We start from the raw sequence: 19,164 nt of genomic DNA, 5'->3' as shown, positions 1-19,164 counted from the left end.
AAATTGGACTCTTTTTATTTGGACTTTGCCTACCTTTATTATTACTATTTTTTTTATTTTATTTTGTGGCGCAGCCCTTTTTTATTATTGTTCTATACCTGAGCTTGTGTGTGTGTCTGATAGTGAGTCAACTTGTGTGTGTGTGTGTGTGTGTGTGTGACTGCTAGTGAGTGAGTTGTGTGTGTGTGTGTCTGCTAGTGAGTGAGTTTTGTGTGTGTGGCTGCCAGGGCCGTTTGAAGGAATTTAGGGGCCCCAAGCAAAATGGATATGGAGGCCTCCCCAACTTCCCCCCCCTCCCCACATGCACGCAAAGCCTACAGGATAGCAATACTCAGTGTGCACTTCCTGTCAGTCTGGCTGGGAACAGGAAACTGAATCTCCTGTACCGCGCGGTACCCGGCCGGACTGACAGCCAGGAGGAAGAGGAGCTCGGCCACACTACAGGGAAGGGGAGGTGACGAGAGAGGAGTGCTGCAGCCGCCTGAGGCTCTCTATAGAGCACTAAGGCGGCTGCAGCCTTATAGGAAGCACCGGCTCTGCTTGGGGCCCCGGGCCAGCTCGAGGACCCAAGCAATTGCTTGGTTTGCCTGCCCGGTAGCGACGGGCCTGGTGGCTGCTAGTGAGTAAGTTGTTTGTGTGCCTGATAGTAAGTGAACTTGTGTTTGTGTGTGTGTGGGGTGGCTGCCAGTCAGTGAGTTGTGTGTGTGTGTGTGGCTGCTAGTGAGGTGTGTGTGCCTGATAGTGAGTGAACTTGTGTGTGTGTGTTTGTGGGTGGCTGCTAGTCAGTGAGTTGTGGATGTGTGTGTGGCTGCTAGTGAGAGAGGTGTGTGTGTGTGCCTGATAGTGAGTGAACTTGTATGTGTGTGGCTGCTTGTGAGTGAGCTTGTGTTTCTGTGCCTGCTAGTGAGTGAGCTTGTGTGAGTGTGTGTGGCTGCTAGTGAGTGAGCTTGTATGTGTGTGTGTGTGTGTGTGCCTGTTAGTAAGGGAACCTGTGTGTGTTGTGTATCTGCTCCTGAGTGATCTTGTGTGTGTGTGTGTGTGTGTGTGTGTGAATGGCTGCTAGTGAGGGAGCTTGTCTGTAGTGAGCATGTGTGTGTCATTGTGCTTGTCTGGTGGAAGCATGTGTGACAGTGAGCTTGTCTGTAGTGAGCATGTATGTGTTAGTTTGTCTGTAGTAAGCATGTGTGGCAGTGAGCCTATTTGTGTGCATCAGTAAGCTTGTGTTTTTATGTCAATGAGCGTATGTATATCAATGAGATTGCCCATCTGTGAGTCTGTGCATCAATGAATTTAGCAAAACCCTGCCCCCATTTAAAAAAAAAACCTGCCCCCCCCCCCCCTTTTTAAAAAAACCATGCCCCCTTCTACAAAATACCTGCCCTCCTTTTACAAAAATGACTCTGGAGCTGCTGCACTTTTAGAGGCCCTCAGTCACAGTGTATCCTTCCGTGACTGTGGGAAACACCATGAAGGCAGAGGCGGAGCACGTCAACATTACGTTAGTTTGTTGCGTTGCTCGCCCCTACGCTCCTTCTCCACGCTCCAGTCCTTCTCCAAAGGGCAGGTCCTGCAGAATTACTAACAGGAACAACGTTCCTGCTGTGGAAAAAGTGCAGGAATGCCGTTCCCACACGTTCCTGCAGGACTCGAGCCCTGCAGTTGATACACTGAAGGGACTGGGGGGGGGGGGGGGCAAATGACACATGGAAGGTACTGGCGGAAAATTGAGACCCATGAAAGGGGAGAATTAGACGCATGGGAGGGGAATGAGACACATGTAGGTGGCTCGGGGGAATTGAGACATATGGAAGGGTCTTAATTCCCCTCAGCCCCATCATGAGACACATGAATGGGGAGAATTAGACACATGGGGGGACTTGAGACACATGGAGGGGTTGTGGGGAATTGAGACACATAGAGGGGCTGTGGGGAATAGAGACACATCGAGAGGCGGGGTTGAATTGAGACACATGGAAGGGGGGAATGAGACACATGGGGGGATAATGAGACAAATGGAGGGGCTAGGGCTTTTTTGAGACACATGGAGGGGATGGGGGAATTAGACACATGGGGAAGTTGGGGGGAAGAATGAGTGACACGGAAGGGGGGCTGGGGGAGAATGAGACACATGGCGGGTGTGGGGGCATGCGACACAGGGAGGGGCTGAGTGGGGATGAGACATATGGAGAGTCTGGGGGTGATGAGATACATGGAAGAGCTGGGGACAGAATGCGACACATGGAGGGGCCTAGTGGGGAATTGAGACACATAGGCGTTCTGGTGTGGGATGAGACACATGGAAGAGCTAGGGAGGGGGGGAATGAGACACTTGAAGGGGATGGTGAGAATAGGACACATGGGGGGCTCCAGTGTAATTGCTCCGGGGCCCCGTGGTTTCTAGTTAGGAATCTGCAAATGGGTTTACTTGATGACGATAATGCACTGGAAGCAACATAATATTTGCTTCTATTGAGCATTGTATACAGACATGGATTAAAGCCATACATATAATTTGTCTTATGTGGGTTAAGAGAAAGATGGACATACATAGTATTGTAACATTTATTGCATAAATGCTGCATGTATGTAGAGCGGAATGATGGTTTTCTTTACATCATAATCCAGTAGAATAAGAGCTATTTCATGTTTTAATTAGGATTACCCAATTAGGGCAACAAAACGACAGGAGTCTTACGTATGTGCATCTACCTGGCTAAAAATGTTTGTTGGATTCACTGTTATTAGTGCAGTTTTCAGTTTCCCAGGATCAGATCAGATTGACTTTAACGTGTTCCTGTTTTGAGATCTCACGTTGGGGGAAGTGGATCACCCTCGCACCAAGAAATGCACTGTGCGTATATGCATGGGAATTGTCAGTGTACGCTGCACCTTTGGTGACACTAACCTGCACTGATTCAAAGCTATGCATTGCCTTTTGTAGTTGCCTTTTGATACACACAAAATCTGAATAACATGTACGCACCCATTGCCACCTGTTCCACAGCCAGCCTCTGAGCCACAGCGACCTCAGGCCTGTATAGAGCCATTGCTCCCTTAGATTGACATCTTATTAGTCTGACAACTGGGACAATTAGCCTTTTGACTACTTCTTTATTTCTGGTTATCTCTGATGGTTCCTGCAGAGATCATAGACCTATAACTGATTATCGCTGCATTGTCCTTTTGCCCGTTTCTGGTCATGCCTAAATGTTTTTTCACCCTTCTGTCTGAGTTGCAGTGTTTACCAAGAAAAATCTGTACGTCCCACAGACGCTCAAATCCAAGGATGTCACCACATGGGTAACTGGTCTAAGATCTCCATTTATGTTCTGTGCAGTGCATTCCTATGTAGTTTGATGAATCTTGCAATATCATTTGTCTAACGATCCTTTACAAAGGTTCCAAAAACAAATATGAATATCAATTTAAAGGAACACTATATTGTTAGAAATGCAATACGGTATAACTAACACTATGGTGTCCCTCTGTCTTTGCGCTCCCCCCTCCCCCATCATGAAAAGGTTAAAAACCCTTCTCTCACTTACCTAATCACTGCGCCAAAGTACTTTGGCACTGGCTCTGTCTTATCCTCCCACATGCAAGTACAAAAAGAAAAGTCCTGCACCCACTCCCATCACTCCTGGGCGCCTGCAATGACCACAGTACACATATAGTAAAAACCAAAGAAAAAAAGTTACCTGCGCTCTCTCCTTAATCCCTATGTATACTTAAACAAATGGAGGTCATTTAGTTACTCCATGGGCCATTGGAGGGAATGCCCGCCTGCCAACGTCAAGGCAGACCCCCCTAGACGGGTCCTACTCTGACCCTTCAGCCTGCTTCCTTGAGCTTCTGGCAAAAATATCTCTAATGAGACAGAGAGGGGTATTTTTTATATACACCCCTATATAACCTATTAACCCTTAATAGGGAACACATGGGATCGGCGGCAGCATTGTAACCTAGCTCCCACATGCAAGGCCCGCTCATTAGGGCTTTCCCATAGGAAAGCACTAAATCAATGCTTACCGAGGATGTCCAATGTTGTTTCACAGAGTTAAAATCCATATGAATTGGAGGACGGGGCCTGATCATCATTTATTTATTTATTTACAAAATATTTTACCAGGAAAGATACATTGAGATTTCTCTTGTTTTCAAGTATGTCCTGGGTCCACAAATCATTGCATTGTTACATTAGGGTACAATAAAATATAAAAACAATATTAATACACAATAAATACAAAATGTAACGGGGGCAGGGCCGGACCGCCAAGCTGGATAGTCGCAAGTCGGAGCAACTCCCGTAACTCGCTGAAACATACTCTCTAAAATTATGTCTTACCACCTAAACTCTGACCGACAGAGCAAATACCCAAAGCTGAGTGACTGTTGGACCCAGGGAGAGGCAGGCTCTGCAAACTTCAGTCCCCTGGGGGGAGAAATACGTTGCCCCGACTGGGGCCTTATCCGGAGGTGAGTGGGGCAGACGGCCGCTGCCCCACTGTCCTGCACCACAGAGCCCGGCCAAAGGTGTGAACCGGCGCGGACCCGGCTCCGTTCCCCCTCCTCTGGGCCGGGGGGGTGATCCCGGTCCTCACCCTGTGGCCCTGGCCGTGACACTGCAAAGGGGGTCGGAGAGCCCGACCGCTGCACCTAAAATGCTGTACGCCATGTGCGCGGATGGCAAAGCGAAAACCAGCTCCCATCTCACACTCACAGCTCCTGAGCCGGCTCTTGCCTCTCGATCATGCCGCACAGAGAGGTGGCGAATCCCATGCCAAACCTCGCAGCCCCTCAAGACAGCGCTGAGCCACACAGGCAACTCAAGTGAGCGGGAGACAACGGCTGCACTAAGCGGACGTAATGCAGAACATACTCGCCTGAGGTGACAGCACAAACCGCTAAGCAAGATGCCTCTGCTGGAAGACCAACCCGGCACTCACATTCAACCCAGCCTGCACCAGGACGGACCAGTCGGCGGCAGAGGTCCGCAGGAAACAACCAGCTCCCGACCATAGCAGACACCCAGCTGACCGAAGGTGGCAAGCCCAATAAAACAAAGCGGCAACACTCGGAAATCCAGCGAGGTTTACAACATACAACACAGACAAAATATGCTCTGATACCTGCTCGGAAGGACGCTTGCCCCCTGCTAACCAGACACAGCAGAGCAGGAATCGGGAAAAAACAGGACCACCCGCCATGATGCCGACTTCTCCCTACCAAGGCGGCCTGGGAAACCCAGACCACCCAGGGTGATAATTGCGCTGAACTTTTTGGTTTCACTAGAATGTCTTAACCAGTCCTAGCTTGCAGGGTATTCTCTATCTTGTTATCATTACTAAACACTCATCAGAGAATCGTATATGGCACTCACAACAAAGCTTACTCTTCTCACACCCACATGTGCATGCGGGATACACGATATGAGTCACTAGCATGACAAACTCTTGAGAGGGGCTAATTCGCTAAGTTCACAAAATCTGCGCACCCTTAGAAGCACCTGTCTTTACCTAACAAGTACCAATGTATACTTGCAGCATATGTGATGTAGCTAGAATGAAGAATGGACGTTCACAGATTAAACTTGTTTACATAACTATGCTTATTTTAAAGATCTTAAAAAAATGTGCATTGTCTACCTAGCTACAATTACTACATGTGCTTATTACCTCACAGCACATGTATTGTCTCACTATGAATAAGCTTGTTTTCCTTAAAAAAAATTTTTCAAAAAAAGTGCAACCCATCTTGAACTTATATGTTAACACATTGTTATTACCATTGTAACTCTTGTTGTAAGTCATAGCAAAAGTTTGTACTTAACACTGCACGCCTAAAATAAAGAATTAAAAAAAAAATACAAAATGTAACATAGAACATGTAGGAAATATCTAATCAACCATGACAGGTCTTTAGGCCTGGGGAAGATTTAAAAGTGTGCGCCTGGGTTAAGGGCAACCACTAACATGCAACCACACCTTAGTCCCCCATTTTTAAATAGCATGGCACTCTTAGCTCATACAAGGGCACATAGACAAAATCTACCTCCCGTGGTACATACACCGCATCATCCAAAAGCAACAGTGACGCAACACCAGAGGAGACACGACACTTACATAGGGTGACACACCATCGCTTGCCATACCCATAACCAACAGAAGAGAAGCACGTGCTACAACCTGTTATAACAATGTAATGTAACCTGTTTAAAAAATTATAAAATGTGTGCATATCTATGTGACAGAGAAATTAACCAATTTCCTATCTTACCAAGTACAATGCAAAACTCTTGTCGCTGATATTGAAATGTAACCTAGCACATCTAAAATAAAGAATTTAAAAAAAAAAAAGTGTGCGGGAGGTTGTTCCACAATTGCGGTGCTCTGTAGGAGAAGGAGGATCGGGCTGCTTTCTTTTTGTATTGAGGTAGACTAAGTAAAGTGTTGGTACTGGATCGGAGGTTTTAGGAAGTGGGAACAGCTGGGGATAGCATTTTGTTCAGGTAGGGTGGGAGCTTCCCAGGAAAACTCTTAAACACAAGGCTGGAAAGATGAAGGGTGCGTCTGGATTCCAGCGACAGACAGTTCAGTTCTTTTAGCATGTCACAATGGTGGGTCCTGTAATTACATTGTACCACAAATCGGCAGAACGAGTTATACAATGTGTTGAGTTTATTAATGTGGGATTGCGGTGCAGATGCATATACTACATCCCCATAATCAATGATTGGCATCAGCATTTGCTGTACAATCTTTTCCTTTACTGTAGGGTGGATAGAGATGTCGGACATGAGCTCCCATACAATCCTGCCAACTAAAGTCTATTTTAGCCTTTCTAAGTGGGTCCTGCGACGGCATCAGCTGCCCACTTGGCCCTTACCACAGAGGATACGCAATGGGGAGATAACAGCATTGATTGAGATCTACTTACAGCTTATTGGATCATGTGGCAAGGCACCCTGAAGCTGGCACTATAAGCACTCCCCATTACCCCCCCACCCACCGCCTTTGAACCGGCGAGGGTGAATCTGGTCCATTCAGGGAAGACTACCCCTATATTGCAAATACCTGTGATGAATTAAAGAGAACAAGCAGAAGCACAAGCTATGATGGTGGACACAGCATGTGCAGCTGGTCCTGACCGTGGCACGCTAAATGTCCTGACAAATCTGGACCAAATCTATGCTGATTTCTGGAGCACAGGCTACACTCACCTATCCTGCTACAGCTGGATAATCTCTCCTTCGGGGACCACTATCGCGCCCTGATTGGAAAGCTCTTCCTCAGGCTGCCCACAAGGCCCCAATATGGCGGAGAAGGGAATATGCAGTTCCACGGAAACAGGCTGAAGCTGGGATAATGAGCTTAGACCCATGGGGAATCCAGACCCCATCACTTGCTCGCACCGGGCTCAGAGGCCTCAGAAGGCGGGGTCTGCCTGAGCCCACGACAACACGACTACCGGAACAGATGCAAGCTGAGGCTGGGTGTCCCAGGGTGCTGGAGGCGGTGAAGACCCCATCATGGCAACGAAACAAGAAACGGCCTCACATAAGTGCAAGCCGGCAAGGAAGCTTGCAACTAAGCAGACCCATAGAGGAACACATCAGAAGTCGGAGGTACCCTGAGGAACTCCTAATACGACTAAAGATATGACTAACCGATTTTCCTCTGGGCTCCAAGACGTGCTTTATGCCTTCTTAAAGCAGGACTGTACCCTACCCTTGGAGGGCATAGGCTGAGACTAGGTTTTTAGGACTGAGCTGTGTAATTATTATGCCCTAATTATTACATCTGTACTGGCTAATTTTTACAATTTTATTCTCTTTGGTTGTATGATCCTCAGTCTTGCCAATTCCTCATTTACCATCCTATTTAGCCAACTGGTGGGGCCCCTAAGGGAATTATTCTGTTGTCTTTACTATGATTTTTCTAACGAGTTACACTTCTAACCTCTGTGTCTAAAAAGCATTAACCGTCCACAAGCTTTATTAATGTCTAACGTTGAGACATGTATGACTAGTCTGACTATAGGTCTTATTTTTTTATTTGAAAATGTGTGCAATTAATCTCTATGACATGCCTATGTATAATCCTGTAAGACATTATGACACTTGCTAAGGCTATGGTGGCACTGGAACTTGTATGTGCTGTTGGGGCATGGCAAGCTAATTTGTATTTTTTGCATGCACAACAAAAATAAAGATTTGTAAAAAAAAACCATACGAATCGAGTAGCGCTTATAGTGGCTGTCTTAAAACTTCTCTAAAACTGCAATGTTTTACATTGCAGGATTAAGGGGACTGGGACACTGCAATCAGACATCTACAATGAGGTGAAGTGGTCTGGGTGCCTATAGTGTCCCTTTAAGATGATGCCTTTAGTGGCTATAGAGGAACAATGATGATAGAAATTAGATTTCAGTTTGAAATAAGGAGTTGTACCAGGCAGTATGATTTATTTCATTGAATGGTGGGTTATTTTCCCGGCGTGTGCTGGGGCAGTTATATTATCCTTTCATAAGTCTATGGGGTGAGCACTGCATACAGACGAGGTCAGGGATTAAAGCCATTATGAAATGAAGACAGATGGATGTTCATTATTATCTATAAGAATAGATTTCCAACCATCTGCATGGCAACATGTATCCAATAGTCTTAGTGAATGTCCACAAATTAAAGGGTAAACTTACTTTACCCCCTAAACTTCTATGAAATACATATTTATTGATGACAACGAAAAGTTAGACTAATAGGCACACAAAGTGTAATATGATTTATTATTTTTTTTAAATGATGGACAAAGCGATTTAAATCAGTCCAACTGATTTGGTAAGGGAGGAGTTTTATTATAATACACACAATACAGAAATGCTGCTAAAATGTTTAGAGCAAATAATTGAACATTGGTACCTCGGTTTACGAATTTAATGCGTTCTTTGGGACTTTTTTTAATGCAAAAAATGTGTACATCGAAACGTGGTTTCCCATAGGAATGCATTGAAAACCAATTCATCCGTTCCGGAGGTCAGGAAAAAAGTCGAAATGAGCTGGCATGGAAACCAACCCACAATGCAGAACACACAGCAAAAGGCATGCAAACAACGAAGCTCAGCTCCCTACCTTTCCACAGCTTCATAAATGCACTCAAAAAGTCTCAAAACAGCTGCAAAAAGTTTCCAGAATTGCTCCAAAACTCGATGCAAACACCACTCCAACCCCTCCACACTAGACACCACGTGCTACCCACAGACTCCAGCATGCACGGGTGCAGTGCTATAAACCTCCCAGGCGCAATGCATCCTCGGGAAACTTGATTCGTATTGCAAAAAAAATTAGTAAACCGAGGCATATTTTCAATGGATTTTCATTTGTAAACCGAAAATTATGTTAACCGAAGCGTTTGCAAACCGAGGTACCACTGTATTAGAAACAGGAGTTGTTACAAGGAGTTGTTATATAAATTAATATAAGACATTATTTGTAAAGGCTTTTTGGAGTCATACGATTCATTTTATGGAATAATAGGAGGAGTTATAGAGAGGTTATATGGAGTAATAGGAGGAGTTATAGAGAGGTTATATGGAGTAATAGGAGGAGTTATAGGGAGAGGTTATATGGAGTAATAGGGGGAGTTATAGGGAGAGGTTATATGGAGTAATAGGAGGAGTTATAGAGAGGTTATATGGAGTTATAGGAGGACTTATAGGGAGAGGATATATGGAGTAATAGGAGGAGTTATAGAGAGAGGTTATATGGAGTAATAGGAGGAGTTATAGGGAGAGGATATATGGAGTAATAGGAGGAGTTATAGAGAGAGTTTATGGAGTAATAGGAGGAGTTATAGTGAGAGGTTATATGGAGTAATAGGAGGAGTTATAGGGAGAGGTTATATGGAGTAATAGAAGGAGTTATAGGGAGAGGTTATATGGAGTAAAAGGAGTTATAGGGAGAGGTTATATGGAGTAATAGGAGGAGTTATAGTAAGAGGTTATATAGAGTAATAGGAGGAGTTATAGAGAGAGGTTATATGGAGTAATAGGAGGAATTATATGGAGAGGATATATGGAGTAATAGGAGGAGTTATAGAGAGAGGTTATATGGAGTAATAGGAGTTATAAAGAGAGGTTATATGGAGTAATAGGAGGAGTTATAGAGAGATGTTATATGGAGTAATAGGAGGGGTTACAGGGAGAGGTTATATGGAGTAATAGGAGGAGTTATAGTGAGAGGTTATATGGAGTAATAGGATAAGTTATAGGGAGAGGTTATTTGGAGTAATAGGAGGAGTTATAGGGAGAGGTTATTTGAAGTAATAGGAAGAGTTATAGGGAGAGGTTATATGGAGTAATAGGATAAGTTATAGGGAGAGGTTATATGGAGTAATAGGAGTTATAGGGGGGAGGCTATATGGAGCAATAGGAGGAGTTATAGAGAGGTTATATGGAGTAATGGGAGGAGTTATAGGGAGAGTTTATATGGAGTAATAGGAGGAGTTATAGGGAGAGGATATATGGAGTAATAGGAGGAGTTATAGAGAGAGGTTATATGGAGTAATAGGAGGAGTTATAGAGAGCGGTTATATGGAGTAATAGGAGGAGTTATAGGGAGAGGATATATGGAGTAATAGGAGGAGTTATAGGGAGAGGTTATATGGAGTAATAGGAGGAGTTATAGGGAGAGGTTATATGGAGTAATAGAAGGAGTTATAGGGAGAGGTTATATGGAGCAATAGGATGAGTTATAGGCAGGGCCGGTGCAAGGATTTTTGGCTACACAGGCGAAGATGCATTTTGCTGCCCCCCAAACAAAAAAATGCATCTTCACCTTTGAGTCTCGTAGCCCCTTTTTGAGTTTCTTACCCTCTTTAGTGCTTCATATCCCCTCTCTTTAATGTCTTGCCCTTTTGTTTCTTACACCCCCTTTAGTGTGTCTCTTATAACCCCTCTTGTTTATTTCTTACTTCCCCACCAGCCACATTCTATGTCTATTTCTTCCCCCAGCCCCTTTTTGTCTCTTTCTCCCATACAAACATAGATAAATGGGCAAAAATACATATATGCACAAAGACACAAAAATAGAAACACACAATCATACAGGCATACAGACCGTTATTTAGGCACTCAGTGACAAAGACATACAGACACACAATCAAACAAACACATGCATACAGACAGTCAAACAATCTACACTTACAGGTAAACTCATATAAATGCAGACATAGTCATACAGAGACATACAGACACAGTCATACAGAGACATACAGACACAGACATACAGTCATAGAGAGACATAAAGACACAAGCAGTCACACATGCAGTCACATGTACATATTTACATCTCAGGCCAGCGTTTATGTATTTGAATGTAAGCATGTTTTTGTATACAGTATGGAGTATGTTTATGTGAATGTAGGGGTGTGTTGTGTTGACGTTTGAATGCAGGGGTGTCTTTGTATGTAGTGTTGGTGTTTTACTGCTGAGATGTATGCACATTTACACAAACATTGCCACAAACACTGCGATACACATACACACATACATATATATATATATATATATACTGGTACATATACATATACACAGATTGACAACATACACACACACACACACACACACACTGACACACACAGACACAGTGACAGACATGCACACTGACATACAGATACAAACACCTACACACAGAGACATACAGATGCACATACTGACAGACATACAGATACACACACATTCACACACTGACAGACATACAGACACACACACAGTCACACACTGACAGACATACAGATACACACACAGATACACACACACATACATATGCTAATCATATATACTTTTATAGCCACCCTCCTGTTTCCTACCTTTTGGGTGCAGGAGGGTGGCTTCCCTGGAATCCAGTGTGAAGATGTGGCTGAGGTAGTTGGGAGTTATGGGCTGATCTCCTCTCCCAGCCCCTCCTCTCTGCTCTCCCACGCAGCTCCAACCATGCAGATCCGGAGGGGGCGGTATTTCCGGCTCCTGCAAGGAGCCAGCCGGGCTGTGTGCTACGCGGGGAGCAGGGATATGACGTGTTCATATCCCCGCCCCCTCCACACAGTCCGCGGCATGATGCAGGAAGAAAGGCTAGTCTGTGGGGATGCTGCCGCCGCCGCTCGGTCACGCTACAAGAAGTGACCGGCAGGAGAGGAGTGCTGTGTGCTTCTCTCCTGCCGGTCACCCGGACATTTGCGCCCCTGGGCCGGAGCGCCCTAAGGCGGCCGCCTGTGCCGCCTTATGGTAGCGCCGGCCCTGGTTATAGGGAGAGGTTATATGGAGTAACAGGAGGAGTTATGTAGAGAGGTTATATGGAGTGATAGGAGGGGTTATAGGGAGAGGTTATATGGAGTAATAGGAGGAGTTAAAGGGAGAGGTTATATTGAGTAATAGGAGGAGTTATAGAGAGAGGTTATATGGAGTAATAAGAGCAGCTATAGAGAGAGGTTATATGGAGTAATAGGAGGAGTTACAGAGAGAGGTTATATGGAGTAATAGGAGGAGTTATAGGGAGAGGTAATATGGAGTAATAGGAGGAGTTATAGGGAGAGGTTATATGGAGTAATAGGAGGAGTTATAGGGAGAGGTTATATGGAGTAATAGGAGGAGTTATAGGGAGAGGTTATATGGAGTAATAGGAGGAGTTATAGAGAGAGGTTATATGGAGTAATAGGAGGAGTTATAGGGAGAGGTTATATGGAGTAATAGGAGGAGTTATAGAGAGAGGTTATATGGAGTAATAGGAGGAGTTATAGAGAGAGGTTATATGGAGTAATAGGAGGAGTTATAGAGAGAGGTTATATGGAGTAATAGGAAGAGTTATAGAGAGGTTATATGGAGTAATAGGAGAAGTTATAGGGAGAGGTTATATGGAGTAATAGGAGGAGTTATAGGGAGAGGTTATATGGAGTAATAGGAGGAGTTATAGGGAGAGGTTATATGGAGTAATAGGAGGAGTTATAGGGAGAGGTTATATGGAGTAATAGGAGGAGTTATAGAGAGAGGTTATATGGAGTAATAGGAGGAGTTATAGGGAGAGGTTATATGGAGTAATAGGAGGAGTTATAGGGAGAGGTTATATGGAGTAATAGGAGGAGTTATAGGGAGAGGTTATATGGAGTAATAGGAGGAGTTATAGAGAGAGGTTATATGGAGTAATAGGAGGAGTTATAGAGAGAGGTTATATATAGTAATAGGAGGAGTTATAGGGAGAGGTTATATGGAGTAATAGGAAGAGTTATAGAGAGAGGTTATATATAGTAATAGGAGGAGTTATAGAGAGAGGATATATGGAGTAATAGGAGAAGTTACTATCAAAGAATATAAAGTAGAATATGGTTTTATATAAATAAACACATACAGCCTTGCACAACCCATTGAAAAATTATATTAGAATGATAAATAAGAGGATGGTATATAATTTAATATGTTAATTGAACTCTAATTTCCAGAGAAGTGACAGCTCCTAGTTTTTCTCACACCAGTATTGCAGAGTTTTCTGGTGTAACGAATGCAGAAGAGGTTAGTAAAAAAAAAAAAAAATCGTTATCCCACGGTGCCTTGGGCCACACATGCGCACTCGCCATTTTCTCTAGGTGCTCCTTAGAAACACATGTGCCATGCATATGGTGCAGTAACGCAAATTTCTGTAAGCACGTCACCTAACATTAAAGAGGCTAGAAATATTTTTCTAAAGAAAATAGCGCAACCAACAGCTAATTTTTACCTACCTATTAGGGTGTGCTAAACATAAGGTAGTAATAGTTCCTCTTTAATCTTAATGAGTGTAGAGTTTCAAGCACCAAACTGAATTAAAGGAAATAGTAATTGTGTGTCTTAACATGGAGGTTTGTGAAGACCACAGAACGTCGGACAGCACTCTAATTTAAAAGTAGCCCAATTCATATTTATTCTAGAAAGGAGTTCTGCTCTTATCTGTTTGATACATCTGTTCTTTATAAGTTCATTAGTGAACAGATTGTTTATAACTTTATTGGATTTTGACAGCTTAGAACAGGAGTCCCCAAGATCAAGTAGATGTAATTTACTAATTGTACGGTAATTATGATAAGATCTGTTAAGATTATTTATCTAGGATGTCTGTGGATTTGGGATTGATTCTTTTATATTGGATTTTTTTTCTGTGTCTTTTACCTGACTCATCAATCCCCACACCACGCAGTTCTAGAACCCACTGATGATCTGATTAATACGTACCCATGTAGTTTTAGTACTTGGCGTGTGCAGTAGATGACAGCATTATCTTAAGTTACATGTCAATGGACTCAGTCCTCTTGATAATAGCAGTCTGTATGCTCTTAGGGATTATCAAATAGCTAATTATGGGCAGATTGTCATTAATGTGATTATGGATTGAATATTAACCTAATTTAAGATTGATCTAGACATTTTAGTCTGGTTCTTTTGGTTAATTGGATTATAGATCCTACAGCCAGCTTGCAAAAAACTTGAGCGGCTCATAGTTTGATCTCCCCTCTCAATCTGAAGATTCATCTTCTAGTAACAAAACAGATGACGTTGAAAGGAAAATTAAATAATAGACCCCGATAAAACATCATAGTGCATTTATGATATGTAGTGTAAACTTTAAAATATTTTAATAAAACCATCCCATGGACTCCCAATTTTTTTATATGCAATTAAAAGTTTCATGTATTTTCTTAGATAAATATATCATATCGCACATTTTAGACTTTTTAAAAAATCACAAAATAAATATATATATTTAGATAAAATACCCCTATATAGTATATATGTGTTCAGGGCCGTCTTTAGCGCGGGGCAAACGGGGCAGCTGCCCCGGGCCCAGTTGCTCCTGGGGGGCCCCAGAGCAGCTGCTCCGTGGGCCCCGTGATTTGCGCAGCCACCCTTGGGCCAGGCTTTGTGCATGGACCATCCCGCATGCTAAAGAGGGCCCCTGGGTGGCCCATGCACAAAGGGCCACCCGGTGGGCATGTGCCAGCAGGGGCCCAGTCGGGCGCTGATACGCTTAAACAGCGCGACCGGGCCCCTTCCTGTTCGGCAGCCGGATGGGAGGAAGTGAGTGCCGCGCGTCACTTCCTCCCACCGGAGATTAGAGCCGCACAGGAGGAGAAAGGCAGGGAGGGGGGGAGTTTCAGAGTGGAACTCCCAACTGCCTCAGCCTGCCACTGGACTCCAGGGAAACCACCCTCCAGAAAAGGTAAGGGTGGTTGGAGGGTGGCTAAATGTATGTTAGTATGTTTGTGTGTGTGTGTGTATGTCTGTGTGTGTGTGTCAGTATGTCTGTGTGTGTCAGTATGTCTGTCTGTGTTTCAGTGTGTCTGTGTGTGTGTCAATACTTCTGTCAGTGTGTGTGTGTGTGTCAGCATGTCTGTGTGTGTCACTATTTATGTGTGTGTCAGTATGTCTGTCTGTGTGTGTGTGTCAGTACGTCTGTCTGTGTTTCAGTGTGTCTGTGTGTGTGTCAGTATTTCTGTCAGTGTATGTGTCTGTGTATGTGTCAGTGTATGTGTCTGTGTGTGTGTGTCAGTACATCTGTCAGTGTATGTGGCTGTGTGTGTGTATGTCTGTGTGTCAGTATGTCTGTGTGTATGTCAGTATGCCTGTGTGTGTGTCAGTGTGTCTGTGTGTATGTCAGTATGCCTGTGTGTATGTCAGTATGCCTGTGTGTGTCAGCATGTCTGTGTGTGTGTGTGTGTCTGTATGTGTGTCAGTATATCTGTCAGTGTATGTGTCTGTGTGTGTATGTATGTGTGTCTGTGTGTTTCAGTATGTCTGAATGTGTGTCAATATGTCGGCCAGTATATATTTGTGTCAGTATGTATCTGTGAATGTTTTAATATGTCTGTCCGTGTGTGTATGTGTCAATCAGGGCCGGCGCGTCCATAAGGCGGCACAGGCGGCCGCCTTAGGGCGCACGGGCTCTGGGGGCGCAAGATTTCAGTGACCGGCAGGAGGGAAGCTCTCCCTCCTGCCGGGCCACCATCTCGGCCCCCGGTGCGGCGTGCGGCTGTGCCGAGATCAGATGCGGCGAGGGAGCTCTAACCTCTCTGCTCTGCTCCCTCGCGCGCTGCCTGTCTGCTGATACCGCGAGAGCCGGAATATGACGTCATATTCCGGCTCCCGCGGTATCAGCAGACAGGCAGCGCGCGAGGGAGCAGAGCAGAGAGGTTAGAGCTCCCTCGCCGCATCTGATCTCGGCACAGCCGCACGCCGCCCAGCAGCCCCACTGGACCCCAGGGAAGGATTCCTCATCCACACCAGCTCTCCAGGTAGGGAGGCTGGGTGGAAAATATGTATTTGTAAAATAATTAGTCAGTGTCTGTGTGTGTGTGTGTGTGTGTGTCTGTGTGTCTGTGTGAGTGTGTGTGTCTGTGTGTGAGTGTATGTGTCTGTGTGTATGTGTCTGTGTGTGAGTGTCTGTGTCTGTGTGTGAGTGTCTGTGTCTGTGTGTGAGTGTCTGTGTCTGTGTGTGAGTGTCTGTGTCTGTGTGTGAGTGTATGTGTCTGTGTGTGAGTGTGTGTGTGTGTGTGCGAGTGACGGCGTGTGTGTGTGTGTGTGTGTGCGAGTGACGGCGTGTGTGTGTGTGTGCGAGTGACGGCGTGTGTGTGTGTGTGTGCGAGTGACGGCGCGTGTGTGTGTGTGTGTGCGAGTGACGGCGTGTGTGTGTGTGCGTGTGTGTGCGAGTGACGGCGTGTGTGTGTGTGTGCGAGTGACGGCGTGTGTGTGTGTGTGTGTGCGAGTGACGGCGTGTGTGTGTGTGTGTGTGCGAGTGACGGCGTGTGTGTGTGTGTGTGCGAGTGACGGCGTGTGTGTGTGTGCGAGTGACGGCGTGTGTCTGTCAAATCAGTGAGAGTATGTTTGTCATTGAGTCTGTGTGTGACTATCAGTGTGTCTGTCAATGAGTCTGTGTCTGTCAGTGTGTACAGAGTGTAGCGGAGCGGAGCGCGGTACAGGAGCTTCTGTTTCCTGTACCTGGCCAGACTGACAGGAGGTGCTCACAGAGAGAGCACTCCCTGTCAGTTCGGCCGGGTACAGAAAACTGAAGCTCCTGTACCGCGCTCCGCTCCGCTACACTCTGTACACACTGACACACCAGGAAGAAGAGTGTGACCACTAAAGGGGTGTGGGGTGCACCAAGGGACAGGGAGGGAGTGGGAGAGAAACACCAAGAGACAGGGAAAAGAGGGGGGAGGGGAGAAGAACACTAAGGGACAGGGAAGGGACCAGGGAGGGGCTGGTTAAGAGGCACATAGGTGAAGATGTTTTTTTTTGGGGGGGGGGGGGGGGGGGGCGGAAAAATGCATCTTCGCCTATGTACCTAAAAATCCAAGCACCGGCCCTGGTGTCAATATGTCAGTGTGATTGGGGGTTGGGCGTAATTGGGGGGTTGGTGGATTGAGAGGGTCGCAGGGCCGAGGGGGCCCAACAAAATTCTTTGCCCAGGGTCCTATTCATATTATAGACGGCCCTGTATGTGTTAAAATATTATACATGTTTTTTTAACAGCAGTAGAATTCAATCCAAAATAAATTACAGCAGCCTCAGTCACTGAGAGGTTACAGAGCTTGGGGGCCTGTCTGGAAGGTTTGTTTTTTTGCACTGTGAATTTATTATTTTTTTTTCTTCTTAAAAGCATAGTAAAAAAAAAAATCATATAAAATATTCACATGTGGAAAACATTGTGGAAGTGACATTCATTATTGATACATCCATTAAGAATCTTGCTCTATCCAATAAACGCACAAAACGTAAATAAGAAATCACTGTTATCCATAGCCAATTTATTCCGATAAAGAAAAAAAAAATAAAGAACTTTATTCTGTTGTTTTATTTTGTTTTGTTACTTCTTCACTGATATATTTTTTTACTCATTATTAATATAAAATATATTTACTGCTAAAAAAAATGTAAAAATTTCAATAAATCAGCGTTACAATATATTTGAACAGAAGCAAATTTAGTGAAATATTATACCAAATATAATAAGTCAAAGTCGAAGGATCCATATGCGAATATATTAATATTACAGAACTAATGTACCTGTGGCTCTTACTTTTCTTTTTTATGTTGATTAGATCCTGCCTTGATATATAAAAATAAGCATACAGCTTGATTTGCTAATGTTTTATTTAATAGTAATAGCTCGGTTGTACATAGGGATTGTTGTTTTACCACTACATTATTCGCACATAGGACTCATTCCGAGCTCGACACCTTGGAAAGGAGAGCTACCAAAATGGAAAGGTCTGGTCTAGCGACATCACAGTCAGCCCAGTTCAGGAACAACCTTAACATTTCACATTTGCTCCTCTGCAATATAGCTTTAGTGAGAAATTACTGTATTATTAGTAAAAATTACTGTATTATTAGTAAAAATTACTGTAGAATTAGTAAAAAAAAAAAAAAAAAGCAGGTCATAGGAAAAAGGGAGACCTGCAGCTTAGATGCACTGTTCTAATGAAAATTTCATTTGAATTTTGTACAGCACTGCGGAATCTGTTGGCACTTTATAAATAATAATAATCTGAGACCTGTTTAGTTTAAAACTAATAAGGAGAATAGGAAAAGATAAGGGACTTAGTGTAGGCACAGCCAGATTACTTATAAGGCGACCAAGGCAGGTACTTGGACCCCAGCTCATATAGGGCCTCTTTGAGCCTGGAGCTTTGCTTCTGAGTGGGCTTCCCTCAAACTGGAAGTAGGATCAAAAGAGCTCTAATTATGATCCCTCGCGGTTCAGGAGCTTTTGTAAGAGAGTCAGAGCATAGACGTCAGGATTCCCAGCCTCCACTCTGACTTCATCACAGTGCTGGACCGGAAGACCTGTGTCTGCACTGCGGGCACACAGAACCATGAGAAAAGATACCAGACCACCAGGGAATGTAAGCAGGGGGGGGGGGGAGGGGGGGCGGCAAATGTAATATTAAAAAAATTATAAAACATTATTGTGTGGGTAGACTGTGTTTCACACAGCATCGCTACATAACGTCACTCTACCCACACATACATTGTCACCACCCTACAACAGCCACTCATCCCCCAACCTTGTCACACTCACCACCCCCCACCCTGTCTAAGTCACTTCTCCTCACTCGATCACATTCACCCCATATCACTCGCCAC

The sequence above is a fragment of the Pelobates fuscus genome, chromosome 3 (genome assembly GCF_036172605.1).
Source record: "Pelobates fuscus isolate aPelFus1 chromosome 3, aPelFus1.pri, whole genome shotgun sequence".
NCBI classification, from domain to species: Eukaryota; Metazoa; Chordata; class Amphibia; order Anura; family Pelobatidae; genus Pelobates; species Pelobates fuscus.
The sequence above is the reverse complement of the archived record's forward strand: the minus strand, read 5'-3'. Positions refer to the sequence as shown.